The sequence below is a fragment of the Hemiscyllium ocellatum genome, chromosome 2 (genome assembly GCF_020745735.1).
Source record: "Hemiscyllium ocellatum isolate sHemOce1 chromosome 2, sHemOce1.pat.X.cur, whole genome shotgun sequence".
NCBI lineage: Eukaryota > Metazoa > Chordata > Chondrichthyes > Orectolobiformes > Hemiscylliidae > Hemiscyllium > Hemiscyllium ocellatum.
This window is the reverse complement of record NC_083402.1, coordinates 96,596,460-96,623,822: the sequence shown is the minus strand read 5'-3', so window position 1 is coordinate 96,623,822 and position 27,363 is coordinate 96,596,460. Positions and strand designations below refer to the sequence as shown.

Below are 27,363 nucleotides of genomic sequence, written 5' to 3'. Positions count from 1 at the left end.
TTCCTAGCTCCCTAAATTCTGCTTTCAGGATCTCATCCCTTTTCTTACCCATGTTGTTGATACTAATATGTACCACAACCAGGAATGTAGCATACCATCTTAGAATGTCTTTTGCAGCTGCAGAAACACCTGGTTTGTTTATTTTACAATTGAATTCCCTACCACCATATCTCTGGCATTCTTTTCTCCCCTTCTCTTTTATGCATCATACCTACGTATGGTGCCCTGAAGTTGGCTGTCACTGCACAGTCAGCTCTGAGACAGTATCTAAATCTGGTATATCTGTTAGAAAGGGGAATGTCCACAGAGGACCCTTGCACTGTCTGCCTTCCTCTATTCTGCCTTGTATGGGGTGACCGCCTCATTGAATATCTTGCTTGGCATTGTGGATACTCAACAGTGAATTTAGTTGCAGCTCCAACAAGAGTTAACCAGGGTGTACTGGAACTTCCAAAGAAATAGCTGGAAAAGCTCAGCAGGTCGGGCAGTATCTGTGAAGAGAAATCAGCATTAACCTTTTGGGTCAAATGACCCTTAGTTCTGAGAAAGGTCACTCGACCTGAATTCTCAGGTATACCTCCCTCTGTATGTGTCTTCTGCCAACACTTGTGTGAAGCATACTGGTTGTGTGCTTTTAACAGTCCCTTTCTTAAATAGACCTAGGGTAAACTAAAATCACTCCAAATCCCAATAGTATTCACCACCTCTTGCAGTTCCATTCAGACTTCAGTTGACTGTTGTACAACGTAGCAGTGAGTTTTTATTCATTTGTGGGATGTGGGTGTCACTGGTTGTGCCAGTATTTATTCCTCAACCCTAATTGCCCTTGAGAAGATGGAATTATTTCAAGTTATCTTCTCGAAATGCAGCAGTCCATGCGTTCCATCGTGGAGTTGTAGAAATAGTTGCTATCAGTCAAGGATCTGGACAGGTCTTAACTAGCTCTGGCCAGTCAGGTTGCTGATGAGTTGGTGAGTCATGGTTGTTCTGAAAGATCCATCCGTAGAAACTGAGGCAGACTGGGGGTGGTGATTGGGGGCAGAAGGAGGAACTTACAACTTAAATTGCCTGTACACAGTTTAAGTGTGGTTAGATCTCATGGAATACAGGAGGAACAAGCCTTTGAATACAGAGCTGGCTCAAAGTTAGAACTCAGAGAGTGGTGGTGGAGGGTTGTTTCTCAGACTGGAGGCCTGTGACGTGTGGAGTGCCACAAGGATTGATGCTGGATCCACTACTCTTCATCATTTATATAAATGATTTGGAGGTGTAGTGGATAGCGAAGAATGTTACCTCCGATTATAATTAGATCTTGATCAGATGAGCCAATGGGCTGAGGAGTGGCAGGTGAAGTTTAATGTAGATAAATTTGAGGTGCTGCATTTTGAGAAAGCAAATCTTAGCAGGATTTATACTTTTAATGGTGAGGTCCTAGGGAGTGTTGTTGAACAGAGACCTTGGAGTGCAGGTTCATAGCTTCTTGAAAGTAGAGTCTTAGGTGGATAGGATAGTGAAGAAGGTGTTTGGTATGCTTTCCTTTATTGGCCGGAGTTTTGAGTACAGGAGTTGGGAGGTCATGTTGTGTCTGTACAGGACATTGGTTAGGCCACTGTTGGAATATTGCATACAATTCTGGTCTCCTTATCAGAAAGATGTTGTGAAACTTGAAAGGGTTCAGAAAAGATTTACAAGGATGTTGCCAGGGTTGGAGGATTTGAGCTATAGGGAGAGGTTGAATAAGCTAGAGCTGTTTTCCGTGGGGCTTCAGAGTTTAAGGGGTGACCTTATAGAGGTTTATAAAATCATGAAAGGCATGAATAGGGTAAAGAGGCAAGGTCTTTTCCCTGGGGTGGGAGAGTCCTGAAGTAGAGGGCATAGGTTTAGGGTGAGAGAGGAAAGATATAAAAGATACCTAAGGGAATAACATTTTCATGCAGAGGATGGTGCGTGTGTAGAATGAGCTGCCAGAGGAAGTGGTGGAGGCTGGTACAATTGCAACGTTTAAAAGGCATCTGGATGATATATGAATAGGAAGGATTTGGAGGGATATGAGCCAGGTGCTACCGGTGGGACAAGATTGAGTTGTTATATCTGGTCGGCATGGATGAGTAGGACTGAGGGGGGTCTGTGTCCGTGCTGTACATCTCTATGACCTGGGCATGTATGAAGCCTGTGGAAGTGACAAAATAGGCACTTAGGAAGGAGTTGGAGATGTCTGAGGGTTTAACTAGCACATTTACACTGAAGCTGGGGGCTGGAAAGTGCTCAGTTAAAAAGTGCCCAGAATGAGTGGAGTAGGTGAACTAACATGTCGGAGAGGGAATTGTAGCCACCACCAGTCATTTCTGTTTTGCAGGGAAGAACATTGACTGGAAATCCATGCAGATTGTGACACAAGCATGCTGAATACCTACTCCCTGTCATCATGTAGCATTGACCCTGTCTTGTATGTTGTGCTTCCCTGACACAGCAACTACAGGGAAACTATATTGAATGGTGGAGCAAACTTAAGGTGCTGAATCGCCTACTCCTGCACCTAGTTCTAATGTTCCTATGCTTTTAACTAACTTTACTTTCGCTATTAATTTTGTAGCATCATCTTCATTGTTAAAGACAGAAGCAAAGTAGTCATTTAGCATCTCAAGCATGTCACCTGCCTTTGTTCATGATCTATCTTTTTGGGTCTTAATTGCTCCACTCGAATTTTTACAATTACTTTTATTATTCATATGAGTATGCAAGATTTTTGGATTCTCTTTTATGTTGGCTGGCATCTCTTTTCATTTCATAGCTGCCACCTTTAACTCCAATTTATCAGGGCCCGATCAATATTGAAATTGGTTCTCTCCCAGTTAATTGAATTTTGAATAAAAAGAGAAATTGCTGAAGGAACTCAGGTTTGGTAGCATTTTGTGAAGAGAAAGCAGAGTTAATGTTTCCAGTCCAGAGACCCTTCTTCAGAACTGATACCTTTGTCATATTTTTTTCCTTAAAATCTGATTGAAGATTTGTAGCTCGGGTATCCGTTGTTGTGGTTCTGCTCGCTGAGCTGGAAGTTTTTGCTGCAAACGTTTCGTTCCCTGGCTAGGGAACATCATCAGTGCTGTTGGAGCCTCGTGTGAAGCGCTGCTTTGATGTTTCTTCCGGTATTTATATTGGTTTGTTCTTGCCGCTTCCGGGTGTCAGTTTCAGCTGCAGTGATTTGTATGTGGGGTCCAGGTCAATGTGTCTGTTGATGGCGTTTGGGGATGAATGCCATGCTTCTAGGAATTCTCTGGCTGTTCTCTGTCTGGCTTGTCCTATGATAGTGGTGTTTTCCCAGTCAAATTCATGTTGCTGGTTGTCTGAGTGTATGGCTACTAGAGATAGCTGGTCATGTCGTTTTGTGGCTAGCTGATGTTCATGGATGCGGATTGTTAGCTGTCTTCCTGTTTGTCCTATATAGTGTTTTGTGCAGTCCTTGCATGGTATTTTGTAAACTACGTTAGTTTGGCTCATGCTGGGTATTGGGTCCTTTGTTCTAGTGAGTTGTTGTCTGAGTGTGGATGTTGGCTTGTGTGCTGTTATGAGTCCTAAGGGTCGCAGTAGTCTGGCTGTCAGTTCTGAGACGCTCCTGACGTATGGTAGAGTGGCTAGTCCTTTTGGTTGTGGCATGTCCTCGTTCCTCGGTCTATCTCTTAGGCATCTGGTGATAAAGTTGCGTGGGTATCCGTTTTTGGCGAATACCTTGTATAGATGTTCCTCTTCCTCTTTTCGCAGTTCTGATGTACTGCAGTGTGTTGTGGCCCTTTTGAATAGTGTCCTGACGCAGCTTCGTTTGTGTGTGTTGGGGTGGTTACTTTCGTAGTTTAAGACTTGGTCTGTGTGTGTTGGTTTCCTATGTACCCTTGTGGTGAATTCTCCGTTGGGTGTTCTCTCTACTAACACATCTAGGAATGTTAGAACATACAGCCATACCACAAATCCAACCCAAACTCTGGATCAGATATGTTGATGACACCTTTGTAATCATCAAAAACACAGATATAGAAAAAACACACCGAATCATCAACGCCACACTCACAGGAATCCGATTCACACGAGAAGAGGAAAAGGATAGCCAACTCCCATTCCTAGACGTGTAAGTAGAGAGAACACCCAACGGAGAATTCACCACAAGGTACACAGGAAACCAACACAAGGTATTCGCCAAAAACGGATACCCACGCAACTTTATCACCAGATGCCCAGGATGTTACCGAGACTGAAAGGTTTGAGTTATAAGGAGAGGGTGGATAGCCTGGTATTTTTTTCCCTGGAGTGTAGAAGGTTGAGGGTTGACCTTATCAAGGTTTATAAAATCATGAGGGGCACAGATGCTATGATTAGCAAAGGTCTGTTCCCCAGGATAGTGAAGGTCCGAAACTAGAGACCATAAGTTTCAGGTTAGAAGGGAAAGATTTAGAAGGGACTCGAGGGACAACGTTTTCCCGGAGGGTGGTGCGTGTATGGAACAAGCTGCCAAAGGAACTGGTAGAAGTGGATACAATTACAACATTTGAAAGAAATGTGGACAGGTACATGCATAGAAAAGGTTTAGAGAGATGTGGACCAAACGCAGGCATATGGGACTATAGTGAAGTGTAGGAAACCTGGTTGTGATGGACGAGTTGGTCTGAACACCCTGTTTCTGCACTGCAGACCTCTGACTCTGACTCTAAGTTCTGGTTTCTCAAGCATCTGGATTTGAATGGTTTCACAGTAGGTGACCAGATGACTGCATCCTAACATCTTGATTGTCTTTAGAAACCTCTGTGATTCTAATGTCACTTTCCTCCTTCCCAACACTTCTTAAGCTTGCATAGTTTGGTATCATATTTTGTTTTATAATGCTCTATTTTCCAATGAGTTGACCATAGTTTGCTCAATACATTTTCATATGTTAAAGGCTATATATAAATGCCAATTATTGGCATGTCATTCAGGAACTGTTATGTTTCTAATGATGAAGTGAGCTGGATGAGAAAAGTATTTTTGTTATTAGTAAACATTTCTGTACTTTGTGGTGCTGGGAACAGTTTATGATTTGAGGGTTTGATTTAGGGACTACATTATTCCACATATTTATTTTTCTGGACATTTTGGCAATCTCATTTCTGGATCCCAAGACTTTTGTTTAAGTATGGGGAGGGTGAAGGCGTAGTGGTGTTATCATTAGATTATTAATCCAGAGACCCAGATAATGTTTTCGGGATCTAGGTTTGAGTCCTGCCATGGCACCTGATGGAATTCAATTTAAAAAAAATTAAATCTGGAATTAAGAATCTGCTAATGACTGTGAAACCATTGTCAATTGTCAGAAAAACCCATCTAGATCACTAATGGAAATCTTTGGGGCCAGTGACCATAATTCTATTAGCTTGAAAATAGTGATGAAAAGGATAGACTAGATCTAAAAGTTAAAGTTCTAAATTGGAGGAAGGCCAATTTTTGATCATATTAGGCAAGAACTTTCAAAAGTTGAATGGGGCTGAATATTTGCAGGTAAAAGAGCTCTATTAGGTTAAGATAAGAGTCTATTGTGCCATAGATAGTAGTTAGAGAATTAGTTAACTATTAGAAGGCAGAAAATTGGGAGAAGGAGAGCCTTATCGGGATGGCAACCTGTAACTAGTGATGTGCTGGGACTATAAATATTTAGAATAAATATTAATGATTTCCCTGATGGACATGAATGTTCAAAAGGGAGGTTTGCAGATGATACAAAAGTAGATGGGAAGGCAAATGATAAGGAAAACATAAACAAGTCTGCAGAGGTATATGGATAGGTTGAGTGAGTAGATAAAAACCTAACAAATGGAATATAGTGTGGAGAAATGTGAGGTTATGCACTTTGGTAAAAGGAATAGAACAGCTCAATATTTTTAAATAGGTGAAGACTGCAGAAAGCTACAGAACACAGAAATTCCATCTGTGAATCATAAACCGCATACACAGCAAAGAAGGCAAATGGAACGTTGACCCTTATTTCAAAGGGAATGAAGTATAAAAGTTGGCAGTGCTTACAATTATGTTAGTGCTTATAAAGCACTGGAATACTGTGAAAAAGTTTGGGCCTTATTCAAAGAAAGATATACTGGCATTGGAGGCAGTCCAGAGAAGATCTACTAAGTAGATTTCAGATATGGTGTGAATGTCTTATGAGGAGATGCTCAGTAGATTGGGCCTGACATATAGAAAAACTAAAAGCTACATTATTGAAACAGACACGATTCTTAGAAGACTTGAGAGAATGGATACAGAAGAGTTATTTCCCCTCGTGCGACAGTATAGGATTACAGGGCATAAATCTGTAATCTCTTATTCTGAGATTAAGATAGAGATGAGGAGGAATTTCTTCCCTGAGGGTTGTAAATCTGCAGAATTCTTTACCACAAGAGGGCTATTGAGCTGGGTCATTAGCTCTATTCAAGGCTGAGATAGAAAGATTTTTAATCATTGGAAGCATCAAGGCTTATGGGGAAAAAGCAGGAAAATAGAGCTGAGAATTATCATTTCAGCCATGTTAACCAAATAGCAGTGCTTTTGATGAGCTGAATGACCTACTTCATTCCTACATCTTATGGTCTTGCATCTCCATTAATGATTTCTACTGACATTTCTTACAAACCCACCGACTCCCAAAGCTACCTGGATTATACCTCTTCACACCCTACCTCCTGCAAAAATGCCACCTGTATTCCCAATTCCTCCGCCTCCGCCGTATATGCTCCCAGGAGGACCAGTTCCACCACAGAACACACCAGATAGCCTCCTTCTTTGGAGATCGCAATTTCCCTTCCCACGTGGTTGAAGATGTCCTCCAACACATCTCATCCACATCCCGCACCTCTGCCCACAAGCCCCACCCTTCCAACCATAACAAGGACAGAACACCCCGGATGCTCACTTTCCACCCTACCAACCTTCGCATTAACCGCATTATCCGCCGACATTTCTGCCACCTCCAGATGGACCCCACCACCAGAGATTATTTCCTTCTCCACCCCTTTCCACTTTCCACAAAGACCGTTCTCGCCTTGACCACCTGGTCAGGTCCACGTCCCCCAACAACCCACCCTTCTGTCCTGACACCCTCCCGTGCCACCGCAGGAATTGTAAAACCTGCACCTACATATCCCCCCTCACCTCCATCCAAGGCCCCAAAGGACAGCGTTCCACATCCATCAAAGTTTCACCTGCACATGTCATTTATTGTATCCGTTGCTCACGATGCAGTCTCCTCTACATTGGGGAGACTGAACGCCTCCTCGCAGAACGCTTTAGGAACATCTCTGGGACACCCGCACCAATCAACCCCACCACCCCGTGGCCCAACATTTCAACTCCCCCTCCCACTCTGCCAAAGACATGCAGGTCCTTCACCGGAAATCTGCTATCCTTACCTGGTCTGGCTTACATGTGACTCCAGTCCCATAGCAATGTGGTTGACTCTTAATTGCCCTCTGAAATGGCCTAGCAAGCCATTCAGTTGTACCAACCGCTCAGTGTCCTGTCTCACCAGCAGGACAGACCCAGCACAGGTGGCGGCACAGTGGTATACAGTTGGCAGGGAGTTGCCTTGGGGTCCTGAACATTGACTGTGAACCAATGAAATCTCATGGCTTCAGGCTACACATGGGCAAGGAGACCTCCTGCTGATTTACCATGTACTACCCTCCCTCAGCTGATAAATCAGTATGTCTCCATGTTGAACAATAATTAAGGTGGAAAGGGCTCAAACGTACTCTGGGTGGGGGATTTCAATGTCCGCCACCAAGAGTGGCTTGGCAGCAGTACTATTGACCGAATCAGTTGGGTCCTAAAAGACATAGTTGCTAGACTGGGTCTGCAGCAGGTGGTGAGGTAACCAAAAAGAGGGAAAGACATACTTGACCTCATCTCTACCCATCTGTCAGCTGCAGGTGCATCCGTTCATAACTGCATTGTTACGAGTGGCCACCGTGCAGTCCTTGTAGAGATGACATCCCACCTTCAAATTGAGAATAACCTCTATTGTGTTGAGTGGCATGATCATAGTGCTAAATGGGACAGACTTTGAGCAGATCTAGCAACTCAACTGGGCATCCATGTGTCGTTATAGGCCATAAACAGCAGCAGGATTATACTCCAGCACAATCTGTAACCTCATGGCCTGGTATATCCTCCACTCAAACATTACCATCAAGCCAAGAGATCAGCTCTTGCTCAATGGAGAGTGCAGGAGTGCATGCCAGTAGCAGCTCCAAGCATACTTGAAGATGAGATGTCAACACAATGAAGCCGCCATACAGGACTACTTGAATGCCAAACAGCATAAGCAGCAAGTGGTAGACAGAGCTAAGCAATTCCACAATGAATAAATCAGATCCAAGTTCTGCAGTCCAGTCACATCCAGTTGTGAATGGTTGTGGACAAGTAAACAACTCATTGGAGGAGGACGCATCACAAATATCCCCATTCTCAATGATGGAACAGCCCAGCACATCAGTGCAAAAAATAAGGCTGAAGCTTTTGCTGCAATCTTCAGCCAGAAGTGCTAAATAGATGATCTATTTTGGCTTCCTCCAGTGGTCCCCAGCATTACAGATACCAGTTTTCAGCCAAATCTATTCACTCCAGATGATATCAAGGAAAGGTTGATTGCACTGGATACTGCAAAGTCTACAAATCCTGACAACAGTCCGGTAATATTCTGAAGAGTTGCGCTCCAGAACTTGCGGCTTCCTTAGCCAAGCTGTTCCAGTACAATTACAACGCTGGTGTCTACCCAATGTGGAAAATTGCTCAGGTATGTCCAGTATATGAAAAGTAGAACAGATCTAACCTGTCTGATTACCGTTCCAACAGTTTACTCTCAATCATCAGTAAAGTAATGGAAGGTGTCATCAACAATATGATCGAGCAGCCCTGCTCAGCGATGCCTAGTTTGTGTTCCACCAGGGCCACTCAGCTCATGAAGTCATTACAGCCTTGATTCAAACATGGACAAAAGAGCTGAATTCCAGGGGTGAGGTGAGAGTGGCAGCCCTTGATATTAAGGCTGCATTCAACTGAGTGTTACAACAAGGAGCTCTGGCAAAACGTCAGTGGGTATCGGGAAGTGGGGGGGGGGGGGGGGGGTGTTCAGAGATGACCTGCAGCTGAGATGACTGACTTCCAACAACCACAACCATCTTCCTATGATTCAGGTAAGAAGATGGTTGTGGTTGTTGGAAGTCAGTCATCTCCGTTCCTGGACATCTCTGCAGGAGTTCCTTAGGATAGTGTCCTTGAGCTGAAAATGTGTTGCTGGAAAAGCGCAGATTTGGTCAGGCAGCATCCAAGGAGCAGGAGAGTCGACGTTTCGGGCATGAGCCCTTCTTCAGGAAAGGCTGAAGAAGGCTCATGCCCGAAACGTCAACTCTCCTGCTCCTTGGATGCTGCCTGACCTGCTGTGCTTTTCCAGCAACACATTTTCAGCTCTGATCTCCAGCATCTGCAGTCCTCACTTTCTCTTAGTGTCCTTGACCCAACCGTCTTCAATGGCTTCAGTTAGACCTTCTGTCCATTCTAAGGTCGGAGGTGGTTACATTTGCTGATGATTGCACAACTTTCTGTACCATTCGCAACTTCTCAGACACTGAAGCAGTCTGTGACCAAATGCAACAAGATCTGGACAATATCCAGGCTTATGCGAACAAGTTGCAAATAACATGTGCCACACAGATGCCACTCTATGACCATCATTAACAAGAGACAATATAGCAACTGCGTCCTGACATTCATTGGTTATGATCATTAAATCTCCTACTACCAACATTCTGGGAGTTATCACTGATCAGAAACTTAACGTACTCACTGCATAAATGCAGTGGCTATAAGAGCAGGTCAGAGGTTAGGAATACTATGGCGAGTAACTCACCTCCTGACTCCCCAAAGTCTGCCCACTATTTACAAGACACAAGTTAGGAGTGTGATGCAATACTCCCCATTTGCCTGAATGAGTGCAGCCCCACCTACACTCAAGAAGCTTGACACCACCCAGGACAAAGCAACCCGCTTGATTGGCACTACATCCACAAAAATACACTCCCTCCTCCACTGAGGCTCAGTAGCAACAGTGTGTACTATCTACAAGATGCACTGCAGAAATTCACCAAACATCCTCAGACAGCACCTACCATATCCATCACCACTTCCATCTAGAAGGATGACAGCAGTAGATATATGAGAACAAGTTTCCCTCCAACCAACTCATCATCCTAACTTGTAAATATATCACAGTTCTTTCACTGTTGCTTGGTCAAAATCCTGGAATTCCCTCCGTCATGGCATTGTGGGTCAACCCACAGCAGGTGGACTGCAACAGTTCAAGAATGCAGCTTGCCACCACCTTCTCAAGGGCAACTAAGGATGGGTAATAAATGCTGGCCAGCCAGCGACGCACTCATAAAATGAAGAAATAGAAAAAAAAAATTGCTTCCTAGGACTTCAAGTACAGAAGTCAAAGCTGATCCTCCAGTTCAATACTGCAGTGCTGGAGATATCGTCTCTTGGATGCGGCATTAAAACCAAGGTCCCATCTGCCCTCATTCCTTGGCAATGTTCAGTAGAAAAGTAGAACAATTACCTCCAGTTCTTGGCCAATTATTTATCTCTCAATCAGTATCACAAATATAAACAGATTATCTGATGATGATCTGATGAAGGGTCACTGGACTCAAAATACTAACTGTTTTTCTTTCTACAGATGCTGCCAGACTTTGGGTTTGTCCAACATTTTCTGTTTTTGTTTCAGAGTTCCAGGATCTTCTGTTGATTTGTTTCTATTATAAACAGATTATCTGATCATGATCATATTTCTGTTTGTGGAAGCATGATGATCATTAAAAGTGAAATATAAATGCAATTTTCTCTTAATTTTTAATTTCTTTTCGGATTAGCCAGTATGATATTAAGACTATTTAAATAAAGTTCTCTGGCTCCAATCAAGGATGGTTACCTTTGTGCTCTTTCACTTCTTGATTGAATAGAGCCTTCAGTGTTTTGTCTTTCTGGACTTTATTCATTCTTGGACTTTGGACATTTCTGGCAAGTCTGATTTTTACTGCCTATTGCAGTTGCCCTAATAAAATGTGGATCTGCTTACTTAACCACTATTAATGCAAATATATTGCTACGCTACATACAAGGGCAAGTAAAAGTTGACCATTTTGGTGTGCAACTGGATTTAAATACAGGACAAATAAATATTACTTAATACGGTCTGAAGGAGTGTCTGAGACCAAATGAAATGAGGGAACATGATGGATATATTAATTTTATTAATTGAGTTTGAAAGCTTCTGTAAATACGGGGAGCAAGCAATTAGAGGCTGAGAGTTTTGTGGAGTGTGACTGACTGACTAAAATTAGGCTCTTATGTAAGTCTGGACTTAATTCTGTTGAAACATACAACCAGTTCTTCTATAATGTGATGGTTGTGTTATTGTGCAACTACGTCTAATAGAGAAGTTGCACTTTAGAAACGGTGCTTAACGTGATGACAGTGTAATCGCATTACAGCTAACACGCATTTTAAAAGTTTGCGCTTTAGATACAGTGTACCCAATTCGTCAATCACATCACAATGAAATTGCGTTAATGAAATGCACATTGTAGCAGAATGACCTGTAGTTATCTTTTGAAATATATCAGTAAAGACGATAGATTTCCTTTCCTGACGCACATTGGTTTGTAAGATCACTTTTTACAGATGACAACTTTCTTAAAATTTGACGGAAAAAAAATGAATTCAGATGTTACTGGTGCATCTGCAGAGTGGCCAATGTTTTTTTTATCACTTGACTCCCATATTAGTTTGAGAGTTTACACTTGAAAAGAACCAACAAGACAGTTTTAATTTTACACAAGACAAAGGTTAGTCTATTCCACAATTGTTGCCAACAATGACTACATTACTAAGTATTTTACTAAGTTTTTGGAGTAAAATACTTCAATTATAAGACCTAAATCAATTGCAAAAATTGGCTAACCTTAGAGAGCCGATCTAATGTTTGCTAGTCCTGATTAGTTACAAGCATGTTTTTCACCAGTTTTGTAGAATTTACAAAATTTAACATAACAGGTATAAAAAATACAATACTTAATAAAAGTGTGGTTTTTCAGTCAATATCTGTCAAGACTTTTTTTTCAAGATTATAGTGGAGTAGGGTTCCCGTGCCAGAGCTCCAACGGTTTTTCATTTTCTTTCTGTCTCTTTTCCTTGGTTCTTACTTTGTCCTGAGCTTGGAAGGCATTGGTAGTAGTGAGATCCCAGCACGTAGACCCTGAGTGGACCAAGGTTGCGGACCTTGACTAATCCCAGGGCATGGACTTTGAGGGGGCAAAAGTGAGGTCTGCAGATGCTGGAAACCAGAATTTAGATCAGCGTGGTACTGGAAAAGCACAGCAGGTAAGGCAGCATCCAAGGAGCAGGAAAATCAATATTTCGGGCAAAAGCCCTTCATCAGGAAGAGGCAGGGAGCCTCTAGGGTAGAGAGATAAATGCGGGGTTGGGGGTGGGGGGGTGGGGGGGGAAGGTTGGGGAGAAGGTGGAAAAGAGTACAATAGGTGAATGGAGGTGGGGATGGAGGTGATAGTTCAGAGGGGAGGGTTGAGCGGATAGGTGGGAAGGGTGATTGGCAGGTAGGACAGGTCATGAAGACAATGCTGAGCTGCAAAGTTGGAACTGGGGTAAGGTGGGGTGATGGGGAAATGAGGAAACTGGTGAAGTCCACATTGATGCCCTGGGGTTGAAGTGTTCCAAGTCGGAAGATGAGGCATTCTTCCTCCAGGCGCTGAGTGGTGAGGGAGCAGCGGTGAAGGACCTGCATGTCTTCGGCAGAGTGGGAGGGGGATTTGAAATGTTGGGCCACGGGGTGGTGGGGTTGATTGGTGCGGGTGTCCCAGAGATGTTCCCTGAAGCGCTTTGCGCGGTGGCGTTCAGTCTCCCAATGTAGAGGAGACCGCATCGTGAGCAACGGATACAATAAATGCATGTGCAGGTGAATGTTGATGGATGTAGAATGCTGTCCTTTGGGGCCTTGGATGGAGGTGAGGGAGGATATGTGGGTGCAGGTTTTACAATTCCTGCGGTGGCACGGGAGGATGCCAGGACAGGAGGGTGGGTTGTTGGAGGGCGTGGACCTGACCAGGTAGTCAAAGGAGGGAACAGTCTTTGCAGAAAGTGGAAAGGGGTGGGGAAGGAAATAATCTCTGGTGGTGGGGTCCATCTGGAGGTGGCAGAAATGTTGGTGGTTAATGCGAAGGTTGGTAGGGTGGAAAGTGAGCACCAGGGGTGTTCTGCCCTTGTTACGGTTGGAGGGGTGGGGCTTGTGGGCGGAGGTGCGGGATGTGGATGAGATGCGTTGGAGTACATCTTCAACCACGTGGGAAGGGAAATTGTGATCTCTAAAGGAGGAGGCCATCTGGTGTGTTCTGTGGTGGAACTGGTCCTCCTGGGAGCATATACGGCAGAGGCGGCGGAATTGGGAATACAGGTGGCATTTTTGCAGGAGGTAGGGTGTGAAGAGGTATAATCCAGGTAGCTTTGGGAGTCGGTGGGTTTGTAAGAAATGTCAGTGTCAAGTCAGTCGTCATTAATGGAGATGCAAGACCATAAGATGTAGGAATGAAGTAGGTCATTCAGCTTATCAAAAGCACTGCTATTTGGTTAACATGGCTGAAATGATAATTCTCAGCTCTATTTTCCTGCTTTTTCCCCATAAGCCTTGATGCTTCCAATGATTAAAAATCTTTCTATCTCAGCCTTGAATAGAGCTAATGACCCAGCTCAATAGCCCTCTTGTGGTAAAGAATTCTGCAGATTTACAACCCTCAGGGAAGAAATTCCTCCTCATCTCTATCTTAATCTCAGAATAAGAGATTACAGATTTATGCCCTGTAATCCTATACTGTCGCACGAGGGGAAATAACCCTTCTCTCAAGTCTTGTAAGAATCGTGTCTGTTTCAATAATGTAGCTTTTAGATTTTCTGTATGTCAGGCCCAATCTACTGAGCATTTCCTCATAAGACATTCACACCATATCTGAAATCTACCTAGTAGATCTTCTCTGGACTGCCTCCAATGCCAGTATATCTTTCTTTGAATAAGGCCCAAACTTTTTCACAGTATTCCAGTGCTTTATAAGCACTAACATAATTGTAAGCACTGCCAACTTTTATACTTCATTCCCTTTGAAATAAGGGTCAACGTTCCATTTGCCTTCTTTGCTGTGTATGTAGAACATAGAACATAGAAGGATACAGCGCAGTACAGGCCCTTCGGCCCTCGATGTTGCGCCGACCGAATCCTACCTAACCTATACTAGCCCAATAACTTCCAAATGCCTATCCAATGCCCGCTTAAATGACCATAAAGAAGGAGAGTTCACCACTGATACGGGCAGGGCATTCCATGAACTCACAACCCGCTGTGTGAAGAATCTACCCCTAACATCTGTCCTATACCTACCACCCCTTAATTTAAAGCTATGTCCCCTAGTAACACCTGACTCCATTAGCGGTAAAAGGTTCTTAGTATCTACCCTATCTAAACCCCTAATCATCTTATATTATATATGTGGTTTATGATTCATAGATGGAATTTCTGTGTTCTGTAGCTTTCTGCAGTCTTCACCTATTTAAAAATATTGAGCTGTTCTATTCCTTTTACCGAAGTGCATAACCTCACATTTCTCCACATTATATTCCATATGTTAGGTTTTTATCTACTCACTCAACCTATCCATATACCTCTGCAGACTTGTTTATGTTTTCCTTATCATTTGCCTTCCCATCTACTTTTGTATCATCTGCAAACCTCCCTTTTGAACATTCATGTCCATCAGGGAAATCATTAATATTTATTCTAAATATTTATAGTCCCAGCACATCACTAGTTACAGGTTGCCATCCCGATAAGGCTCTTCTCCTTCCAATTTTCTGCCTTCTCATAGTTAACTAATTCTCTAACTACTATCTATGGCATAATAGACTCTTATCTTAACCTAATAGAGCTCTTTTACCTGCAAATATTCAGCCCCAATCAACTTTTGAAAGTTCTTGCCTAATATTATCAAAAATTGGCCTTCCTCCAATTTAGAACTTTAACTTTTAGATCTAGTCTATACTTTTCATCACTATTTTCAAGATAATAGAATTATGGTCACTGGCCCCAAAGTTGTCCTCCACAGACACTTCAGTTACTTGCCTTGCCTTATTCCTCAAGAGTGGGTCACGTTTTGCATCTTCTCCAATAGGTATATCCATTTTGAAGAAAATTTGTAACTCGGTTTGTGGATCAGGTTGTAAGTTTGCTCGCTGTGCTAGTAGATTAGTTCTTAGACATTTTGTCATCAGTGAACCTCCGATGAAGCATTGGTGTTCTGTCCATCTTGCTATTTGTGTATTTTGGTCTGTTGTGATGGGTGATATCACTGCAGGTTCTGTTTCTGAGAAGTTGGCAAATAGGATCCAAATCTAAATGTTTGTTAATGGAGTTCTGGTTTGAATGCCAGGCCTCTAGGAATTGCCGTGTGTGTTTTTGTTTAGCCTGTCCCAGGATGGTTGTATTGTCCCAGTCAAACTGCTGTCCCTCTTCGTCTGTGTATGGACACCAGTGATAGTTGGTCATGTCTTTTGATGGCGTGTTGGTGCTCATGTAACCTCGTGGCTAATTTCCTGCCCTTCTGTCCAAACTCAAATAAATTACATTATTTGCTTTCCCTCTATCTATCCTGCTTGTTACCCCTTCAAAGAATTCTAGTAAATTAATGAGGCATGATTTCCCCTTCATGAAGCCATGCTGACTCTATTTGATCAATTTATGTATTTCTAAATGCTCTGCTCTTACATTCTTTGGACTCTAACATTTTTTCAATAGCAAACGTTTTGCTGACTGCCCTACAGATACAATTTTTTAAAATCTCCTTTCCCTTTTCATCTAAATACATTGGCTGTTTTCCAAACCTTACCTTGGATAATGCTGTCAGTACATCAATTACAATTCTCTTTTTTAAAAAAAATCCCTCAGACAAAGACAGAAACAATGCCAAAGAGAAAATTACCAAGCTAGTGCTCCAATCTACACTTGATATTCACTAAACCTACATAGATAGAAGATAAAGCCAATATATTCCATCCCAATTTGTTATTATTCTTTTCCCTAAACCCTTATCTTCTAGCCTCATTCTTTCTATCTAGTTATCCAATTAATTTGGACAAAAAAGTCATCCCAGCTTTACCAAATTACTCACCTTTTAAATAAATAAAATCCCCTGTTCTCCAACATATAATTCCTTTCAGTCAAATTATGTCTATTTTTCCCCTTCAGTCTGAGCTTAAAAAAAAAGCACACAGTTTGGATTCCCGAACAGCAGCTGATCTCAAAATCACAGCAAGCATGAATCCATTTCTGGAGAGTACGTCTCATTCTTCCAAATTTCAATGAATAGAATTCCAAACTGTTTGACCTTCAGTCATCAGTCAATCCCTCCATACCAGGGATCATCCTATACGGGGTAAAGACAATGACTGCAGATGCTGGAAACCAGAATCTAGATTAGAATGGTGCTGAAAAAGCACAGCAGTTCAGGCAGCATCCGAGGAACAGTAAAATCGACGTTTCGGGCAAAAGCCCTTCGTCAGGAATACAGTGGATCATCCTATACACCTTCTCTGACAGCATCCTATTTTCTTAAATAATGGGATGTAAATTGCTCACAGTACTTCAGGTATGGTCTCACCTGCACCTTGTACAGTTGCAGTAAGACTTCCCTATTCTTGTACTTCCAACTCCCTTGAAATAACAGCCAACATTCTATGTGCCTTCCTGATCTCTGCTGCACCTGTGTGCTGCCGTTCTGTGTCTCATACATAAATACTCCCCATGTCCCTTTGGGTTACCAGCTTTCTGCAGTTTTACTATATTTAAATAATACTCAAGTTAAAAATGATGTTTAATGTTGGAGCATGTGAAGTTGTGCACTTGGTGAAAGAACGAAAAAGCAGACTATTATTTAAGTGGAAAAAAACTGCACAAAAGTGCAGCATAGATGGATCAGGGTGTTCTTGCGAACGCAACAAAAGAAGTTAGCATGCAGGTATGGCAAGTAAATAAAAAGACAAATGGAATTTTGGCCTTTATTGCTAAGGACTTGGAGTTTAAAGAAGAGAAATCTTGTTACAAATGTGCAGCATGTGAGCAAGAACACACCTGGAATACTGTGACTAAAAGTTTTGGCTTTTAATCATTAGACTTCAGATGATTAAAAGGTGGTCTTATTGAAACATACAAGATTCTGAGGAGGATTGACCAGGTAGATGTAGGGGAATCTTGATCTTGAGGGCATAATTTTAGAATATGGGGACACGTGTTTAAAACTGAGATGTGAAGAGATTTCCCTACCCCACAGAGTTGTCGAGGCTATATCACTGAAAGTATTTTAAGAGGAGATTGAGAATTTTTTGAAGTATCGGGGAGCTGAAGGCTTTGATGTGTTGGCACAGAAGAGGTTTGAGATCTGGGGCAGATCAGCCATGAATGGAAAGGCAGGCTTGGGGGCTGAATGGCCGACTTCTGATCTTATTTCTTAGTATCCTTATCGCTGCAAAATTACAATTTCAGCAGGGACTTAAAACGTACATCATCTACAAAATCTTTTTCACAGATCTCCACAGAGATCTGCACAGCATCTATTTAACTCTGCAGATAAAGTACATGCTTTCAAAGGTAACAAAAATGGAAATAAGTATATTAAAAACTCAAGAAAAAGAGAAGTGAATTTTCTCGCACACATGTTTCAAGTTGTGACAAAAAACAATCAAATTTACTAGCTGCTAAGAGTGCAGTTTACAAGCCAATGGAGAGAAAAACGGAATCTTTGAGTGTGCACTTACAGAACAAGCACGCTCACAAAGCCATACTGGATTGTATGCCACTGCTCATTAATCCCCTAGAAGACCTCCTATTTCTCTCTCACTGTTTCTTTTCTTTCTGCCATAAAAGTGCAATTGTTTCACTAATGTTCATTTAATCATGACTTGTTCAGTGACACATACATTGGCTATTGGTTTCCATCACACAAAAGCAAAAAGTGCTTGCAAACAAAATATAAAAAGAAAAACCTACTTGTTCAAAGTGCTAAATTGAGGAAAGGCTAATTGCAACAGGCAGGAACTGGTGCAAATGAACATATGACATGTAGAAGTCTTTTAAAGGCCAGTTGATCAGAGTTCAGGACCAGCATGTTCCTGTGAAGATGAAAGATAAGGATGGCAAAGTTCAGGGACTCAGGATGACAAGCAATATTGAAAGTTTAGTCAAAAAGAAAGAGGAAGTATAGTATATGAAAGATTTCAGAAACTGAAGCCCTAAAAGAATATAAAGGAAGCAGGAAAGGACTTAAAAAATAAATTAGTTTGGCTAAAAGGGGCCATGAAATTTCCTTAGCAAATAAAAGCATTTTATTTGCATGTTATACAAGACAGTAGCTAGGGAAAGTGTAGGTCCACTCAAGGACATAGGGGATTTATGCATGAAGCCAGAGGACGTGGGTGAGGTCATTAATGAATACTTGACATCAATATTCACCAAGGAGATGATGATAAGATTAGGGAGGTTTTGCTGATTTTCAATGGTATGTCAGTATTAAAAAGGATATCTTGAAAAACATGAAGGTATTTACCTTTCCAGGGCCTGATGGGATTATCCCAGGATACTGAGGGAACTAAGAGATGAGATTTCTGGAGCCATGATAGATGCCATTGAGTCCTTTTCAGCCACAGTTGAGGTTCCAGCACATTAGAGAATAGCCAGCATTGTTTCTTTCTTTGAAACGGGCAACAGGGATAATCTAGGAGATGATAGGTTGGTGAATCTTATATCTTTGGTGGGGAAATTATTGGAGAATATTCTTAAGGACAGGATTTATTTGCAATTAGAAAAGAATGAATTTTTATGGATAGTCAGCATGTCTGTGCAACTGAGTTTTAGAGGAAGTCAGAAACTTGTGGATAAGGAGAAATGTTTCAAATGCTACAACAAAATATAGATCAGTTGGTAAGTTGGGCAGAGAATTGGCAGATGGAGTTTAATTTGGACAAGTCTGAGGTGGTGCGTTTTAGAAGGTCAAATGCAAGAGGAAAGTATGTTGTAAATGGCCGGACCCTTAGGAGCATTGATCTTGGGGTACAAGTCCACCCTGAAAATGGCAGCAATGGATCACGTGGTTAAGGTGTACAACATGTTTGTCTTCATTGTTCAGGGCACTGAGTATAAAAGTTGGCAAGTTATTTTGCAGTTGTATAAAACATCAGTTAGGCCAAATGTGGAGTATTGTGTGCAGCGCTGGTTGCCACACTGTGGGAAGAATATGGACCTTTGGAGAGATCCAAAAGAGGTTTACTGGGATGTTGCATGGATTGCATTGTATTATCTATAAGGTGAGGTGGACAAACTTGGATTGGTTTTACGAGAGTGTCAGAGGCTAAGGTGCAACTTGATAGCAACATATAAAAGTAGGAAAGTTATCGATAGCTGTTCAGTCAGTTTCCCAGGACTGAAATGTCAACAACTGGAGGGGAAATGTACATTTAAGGTGAGTGGGGAAAGAACATAAGATCCAAGAAAATGAGTAGGCCATCTAGCCCTCGAGTCCATTCTGCCATTCACTAAGGTCCTGGCTGACCTTTTCGTGGCCTCAGTTCCACTTACCCACCATCTCACCATAACCCTTCATTCTTTTACTGTTCAAAAAATTATCTTAGTTTTAAAAACATTTAGCTACTTTACTGGGCAGGGAATTCCACAGATTCACAACCTTGTGGACGAAGAAGCTCATCGTCAATTCAGTCTGAAATCTGCCCCCCCTAAATTTTGAGGCTATGCCCTCTTGTTCTAGTATTCCCACACCAGTGAAAATATCCACCCTGCTTCTATGTTATCTATTCCCTTCATAATTTTATATTTTTCCATAAGACCCCCCCCCCCGCCATTCTTCTAAATTCCAATGAATATAATCCCTGTCTACTCAGCCTCTCCTCATAATACAACCCATATTAACTCTGGAATCAACCTAGTGAATCTCCTCTGCACCCATTCCAATGCCAGTACATCCTTTCTCAAGTAAGGAGACCAACTGCACACAGTACTCCAGGTGTGGCCTCACAAGCACCCTATACAGCTGTAACTTAATCTCAGTGCTTTTCAACTCAGTTTCTCAAAGGATTCTGGATAATCCAAGATGGAGGGCAGAAAAAATATTGTGGCTGCAGGAGCTGCTCCCTTTTTTTTGAGCTATTTTAGGTGTTGGAGGTGATTGTCTCGAATTCCAGGAGCATTAATTATTGTTTTATAAGCTGTTGCATTGTTTTGGAACTTTGGTGAGAAAAGTTCAAAACAATGGCACTTCAAAGAGGAGGAAGAGAGACAAAGGTAAAGATCACATGGTAAGAGAAAGAAACCTACACTGCTGTTCGACACAACAGTGAATCTGCACAGCTATTACCTTTGCTGTTTGAGTTCAAGTAACTCTGGGCATCGGAGCGTGTTTATGAAAAATGAACAAACAGCGAAATTCACAGATGACTTTGGAGCAACCTGTGGGGGAGAGCTCACTGCACAGGATAAATTAAGTGCACAGCTTTTAAGTGTAACCTTGCTGTAATTCTATAATATTGAGTAGAGTGAGTTCTTTTTTATTGAGATCTGTCTCTTGATTAAACTTTTTAAAAAATATAAAATGTAAGTACCAAGTTAGCCTGGAGCAGTGTTTTTTGGAGCAGGACGATAGTGCTATTTTCTGGGTCTGCTATTGTTAAGGAGCAAAGATGACCTTTAGTAGAGTGATGTGCTCTTCCTGTCAGATGTGGGAGTTTAGGGAGAGTTTCCATGTCACTGATGGTTATCTACAGGAAGTGTCTTTGATTGTGAATGCTATCAAATTGCATGGATCGATTGGAGCAGCAATTAGAGGCAAAGAGAAACTTACAGGAGCTAAGGGGTTTGATGGATGGCAATTATAGGAAGGGAGAAAAACCACAGGTACAGTTAGGTAATTGGGTTACCTTCAGGAATGGTAGGAGAGGAGGCAAATAGTGAAGGAGTCTTCTGTGGTTATCCTAATTTCAAACAAGTATGCTGTTTTAGAAAAAGTAGGGGGCAATGGACTCTTGGGAATGTAGCATGAGCAGCCCACTTTCTGGTAGCGAGACTGGTTCTAGTATATCAAGGGGTACGTTAGTTTCCAAGTGATAGGGGACTTTCTAGTCAGAAACACAGACAGACATTTCTGTGGCTGGCAGCAAGAAATCAGAAGGGTGTATTGCCTCCCTAGTGTCAGGATGAAGGAGATCTCTGAGAGCGAGCAGAATATTCTCAAAGGGGAGATTGTACACATTGGTACCAATGACATAGGAAGAGAAAAAGATGAGATTCTGAAGAGAGAATGTAGAAAGTTAGGCAGGAATTTAAAAACTAGGTCCTTGAGGGTAGTAATATCTGGATTACTCCTGGTGCTATGAGCTAGTGAGGTAAGAATAGGAGGATTGAGTAGGTGAATGTGTTGCTGAGGAGTTAGTGCAGGGGATAAGAGTTCACATTTATGAATCATTGGAAATTCTTTTTGGGTAGAAGTGACTTGTACAAGAAGGACGGATTGCACCTGAATTTGATTGGGACTAAGATACTGGCAAGAGATTGGTGAGACCTGTTTGGGACGATTTAAACTAGTAAGGAGAGGAGGGTGGTTGGGGGGAGATGGTGGGTCCCAACGACATAGTGAGGAAAGCGATCAGTCTAAGACTGGAACAGTTGTGAAAAGGAGCAAGTTGAACAAACAGTGCAGGCAGGAACAAAGCAGAGAACAAGTTAGGACTGATGAACTAAACTGCATTTATTGCAACGCAAGAGATCTAATAGGGAAGGCAGATGAACTCAGGACATAGTTAGGAACATGGGACTGGGATATCATAGCAATTACAGAAACATGGCTCAGGGATGGACAGGACTGGTAGCTTATGTTCTAGGATACAAATGCTATAGGAAGGATAGAAAGGGGAGCAAGAGAGGAGGGGGAATAGCATTTTTGATACGAGATAACATTACAGCTGTACTGAGGGAGGATATTCCTGGGAATACGTTCAGGGAAGTTGTTTGGGTGGAACTGAGAAATAAGAAAGGGATTGGAGTTGTGCTATAGACTCCCCAGTAGTCAGTTGGAAATTGTAAGGAGATTTCAGTTTTCTATAAGAATAATTGGGTGGTTATGGTAGGGGATTTTAACTTTCCAAACATAGACTGGGACTGCCATAGTGTTAAGGGGTTTAGATAAAGAGGAATTTGTTAGGCATGTACAAGAACATTTTCTGATTCAATATGTGGATATACCTACTAGGGAAGATGTAAAGTAGATCTGACCTACTCTTGGGAAATAAGGCAGGGCAAATGACTGAGGTGTCAGTGGGGGAGCACTTTGGGGCCAGCGACCATAATGGAAAAGGATAGACTGGATCTAAAAGTCAAAGTTCTAAATTGGTGAAAGGCCAATTTTGACAGCATTAGGTAAGAACTTTCAAAAGTTGATTGAGGATGGTAAAGGGGATGGCCGGAAAATGGGAAGCCTTCAAAAATTAGATAACAAAAGTCCAGAGACAATATGTTCCCATTAGGGTGAAAGACAAGGCTGGTGTAGGGAATGCTGGATGACGAGAGGCACTAAGATTTTGGTCAAGAAAAAGAAGGAAGCATATGTCAGGTATAGACAGCAGAGATCGAGTGAATCCTTAGAGTATAAAGGCAGTAGGAGTATAGTTAAGAGGGAAATCAAGAGGGCAAAAAGGGGCATGAGATAGCTTTGGCAAATAGGGTTCAGTGGAATCCAAAGGGATTTTATGAATACAATAACTACAAAAGAATGACTAGGGAAATAATATGGCCCCTCAAAGATCAGCAAGGCAGGCTATGTGTGGAACTGCAGGAGATCAGTGAGATACTAAATGAGTATTTTGTATTAGTGTTTACTGTGTAGAAGGACATGGAAGATATGGATGGTGACATCTTGAAAAATGTCCATATTACAGAGGAGATAGTGTTGGATGTCTTAAAATGCATAAAGGTGGATAAATCCCCAGGTGTCCCTGACAACTCTGTGGGAAGCTAAGGAAGTGATTGCAAGGCCCTTTATAAGGTGCCAGAAAGACTGGAGGTTGGCTAATGTGGTGCTGCTGTTTAAGAAATGTAGTAAGGAAAAGCCAGGGAAAAACCGGTGAGCCTGACGTCAGTGATGGGCAAGTTGTTGGAGGGAATCCTTAGACACAGGATTTACATGTATTTGGAAAGACAAGAACTGGTTAAGGATAGTCAACATGGCTTTGTGTGTGGAAAGTCATGTCTCACGAACTTGATTGAGTTTTTTGAAGATGTAATGAAGAAGATTGATAAGGGCAGGATGGTGGATGTGATCTATAGGCAAGGCATTTGACAAGGTTCCTCATGGTTAGATAGTTAGCAGGGTTATATCAGATGGAATACAGGGAGAACTGGCCTTTTGAATACAGAACTAGCTAAAAGGCAGAGGGTTGTGGTGGAAGATTGCCTTTCGGACAAGAGGCCTGTTCCTGTTGGTGTGCCACAAGGATTGGTACTGGATACACTGCTTTTCGTCATTTATATAAATGTGAACATAGAAAATATGGTTATAAAGTTTGCAGCTGACACCAGACTTGGTGTAGTGGACAAATGAAAAACGTTACCTTAGAGTACAATGAGATCGTGATCAGATGGGCCAATGGGCTGAGGATTGACATTTGGAGTTTAATTTAGATAAATGAGACGTGGTGCATTTTGGAAAGGCACATTAGGGCAGGATTTGTATACTTAATGGTAATGTCTTAGGGAGTGTTGCTGAATAAAGAGAGTTTGGAGTGCAGGTTCATAATTCCTTGAAAGTAGAATCACAGGTAGATAGGATAGTGAAGAAGGTGTTTAGTATGCTTTCCTTTATTGGTTAGAGCTTGAGTACAGGAGTTGGGAGATCATGTTGCCACTGCACCGTACATTGTTTAGGCCACTTTTGGAATATTGTGTGTGGTTTTGGTCTCTCTCCTATCAGAAGGATGTTGTAAAAATTGAATGGATTCAGAAAAGATTTACAAGTATTTTGCCAGAGTTGAAAGGTTTGAGCTATAAGGAGAGGTTGAATAGGCTGGGGCTGTTTTGTTTGGAGCTTCAGAGGCTGAAGGGTAACCTTATAGAGGTTCATAAAATCAAGAGATGCATGGATCGGACAAGATTTTTTCCCTGCGGTGGGGGCAGTCCAGAACTATAGGGCATAGATTTAGGGTGAGAGGGGAAAAGTTTAAAAGGGACCTAAGGAGTACTTCTTGACGCAGAGGGTGGTGCGTTTATGGAATAAGCTGCCAGATAAAGTGGTGAAGGCTGGTACAATTACAACATTTAAAAGGCATCTGGATGAGTATATGAATAGGAAGCGTTTAGAGGGATATGGGCCAGGTGCTGGCAAATGGGACTAGATTTGGTTAGGATATCTGGTCAGAATGGACGAGTTGAACCAAAGGGTTTGTTTCCATGCTGTACATCCCTTTGACTCTAGCAATGAAGGACAAAATTCCATTTGCCCTCTGCACCTGCAAACCAACCTTCTGCGATTCATGCATAAGGACACCCAGATCCCTCTGCACATCTGTATGCTGCAATTTTTTTACCTTTCAAATAGTAGTCTTTATTACTGTTATTCATACCAAAATGGATAATTTCACATTTACTAACATTGTACTCCATCTTCTGGATTTTTGCTCACTCACTTAAACTATTATATCCCTCTGCAAACTTTTGAGTCCCCGACCACTTGTTCTACCATTCATCTTAGTGTCATCTGCAATCTTTAACACACTGCATGTGGTTTCCAACTCCAAATTATCTTTGTAAATTATAAACAATTGCGGTCTCAACATTGATTCCTGAGGCGCACCAATCAGAAAAGCACTTATTTATGCCCATTCTTTTCTTCTTGTTAGTTAACCAATCCTCTAACCATTATAATACGTTACCCTTAATGCCATCCAGGTTTGACTTATGCAGTAGCCTTTTGTGTGGCACCTTATCGAATGCCTTCTGGAAGTCTACGTACACTAGATCTGCTGGGTCCCCATTGTCTACTGCACTCGTAATGTGTTCATAGAATTCCAGTAAATTCGTTAAACATGACCTGCCTTTCATGAGGGAGGAGTTCGCTTAAGTAGACTGGAAACAAAGAGTTTATGATGGGATGGTTGAGGAACAGTGGAGGAATTTCAAACCAATTTTTCAAAGTGCTCAGCAAAAGTATATACCAGTGAAAAGGAAGGATTGTAGGAAAAAGGGTAATCAGCCATGAATGTCTAAGGAAATAAGGAAGGCTCTTAAATTGAAAGATAAGGCATATAAAATGGGAAAGACCGGAAACTAGAAGATTGTAAAAACCTTAATGGTCAACAGAACTCCACAAAAGAAGCTATAAAGAAAAGTATCATAGACCATGAGAGTAAACTAGCTCAGAATATAAAAATAAATAGCTACATCTGCTGAATGGGACAGTTTCTATCTGGATGTCTTGCTATTTCTTCCTTGATGATAGATCGAAGCATTTTCCCCACCACTGAAGTTAAGCTAACTGATTTATAATTCCCCATGTTTCATCTACCTCCTTTTTGTTAAAACAGTGGCGTCACATTTGCTGTTTTCTAATCTGCTGGAACTGCTTCAGTGTCCAGTGAATTTTGGAAAATTACCACAAGTGCATTTGCTATTTCTCCCGCGACCTATTTTAGTACCCTGGGTAGGAGATTTGTTTACCTTTCACTCCATCACCTTTCCCAACACTACCTCTTTTATGATAATGATAGTCTCTAGACCCTCATCTACCTTAGTCTCTTTTTCACATTCTGGTATGGTATTGGTATCCTCCACTGATACAGATCAACACAAAATACCTGTTCAATGCCTCAGGTATTTCCTCATTTCACATTATTAAATCACCCCTTTTATCCTCTAAAGGACCAATGTTTATCTGAGCTACTCTTTTTCTTTTTATATATTTATAGAAACTTTTGCTGTTTGTCTTTATATTCTAGTTTACTCTCATGATCTATGTTACTTTTCTTTATAGCATTTTGTGGATTCCTGTTGACCATTAAAGTTTTTCCAATCTTCTAGTTTCCCACCAGTCTTTGCCATTTTGTATGCCTTATCTTTCAATTTGAAAGCCTTCCTTATTTCCTTAGATATTCATGGCTGATTACCCTTTTTCCTACAATCCTTCCTTTTCACTGGTATATACTTTTGCTAAGCACTTTGAAAAATTGGTTTGAAATTCCTCCACTGTTCCTCAATTGTCCCATTATAAAGTCTTTGCTTCCAGTCTACTTTAGCCAACTCCTCCCTCATCCTGTTGCAGTCTCCTTTGTTTAAGCACAGAACCCTGGTATTGGATTTTATCTTCTCACTTTCCACCTGTATTCTAAATTCAACCATCTGGTTTCTCAGTTTCCACCTGTATTCTAACTTCAACCATCTGGTTTCTCACTTTCTAAATTCTATATTCTAAATGATTGCTTCTTCCAAGAGGATCCCAACTATGGGATGATTAATTATTCCTGTCTCATTACACAGGACCAGATCTCTTATAGCTTGCTCCCTGGGCAGTTCCATTATGTACTTTCAAGAAAACTGTCGTGGAAACATTCAATGAACTTCACCTCAAAGCTTCATTGATTGACATGGTTCGAGCAATCAACATGGAGATTAAAAATCCTTCATGGTAATTGCTGTACCATTTTTATGGGCATTACTTATTTCTTTGTTTATTGCCTGCCCCAATGTGATATTATTTGGTGGCCTATAGACTACGCGTTCTTCTTAGAATTTCTCATTTCCATCCAAGTGGATTCAACCTTATTCTCCATAGAACCTACATCATCGCTCACCACTGCCCTGATGTCATCCTTGAATACTTGAGCTACCCCACTTCCCTTACCTTTCTGACTTTCCTTCTGAATAGTCTAATACCCCGGATATTTAATTCCCAGTTGTGACCGTCCTGCAACCATGTCTCCATAATGGTTACTAAATCACACGCATTCATGATGATTTGTGATGTTATCTCATCTACCTTGCAATGAACATTCAGGTAAAGTGTCTTTATGCAAGTTTTTGTACCTTCTTTTTCAATTTTAACATCTCCATTAATAAGTCTTTCGTAGTCTTTGATGTAATCAAACCCTCTTGCATACACGTTAATCTGCTGCTTTGTTTTTTATTTACCA

The 27,363-nt window shown here is 41.6% G+C and overlaps 1 protein-coding gene across 2 annotated transcripts in view; it reads left to right on the top strand.

The window, feature by feature from the left end:
* auh (AU RNA binding protein/enoyl-CoA hydratase) overlaps positions 1-27,363 on the top strand; it is a 331,460-nt gene that overhangs the window by 195,223 nt on the left and 108,874 nt on the right. The gene's annotated exons all lie outside the window — the stretch shown is intronic.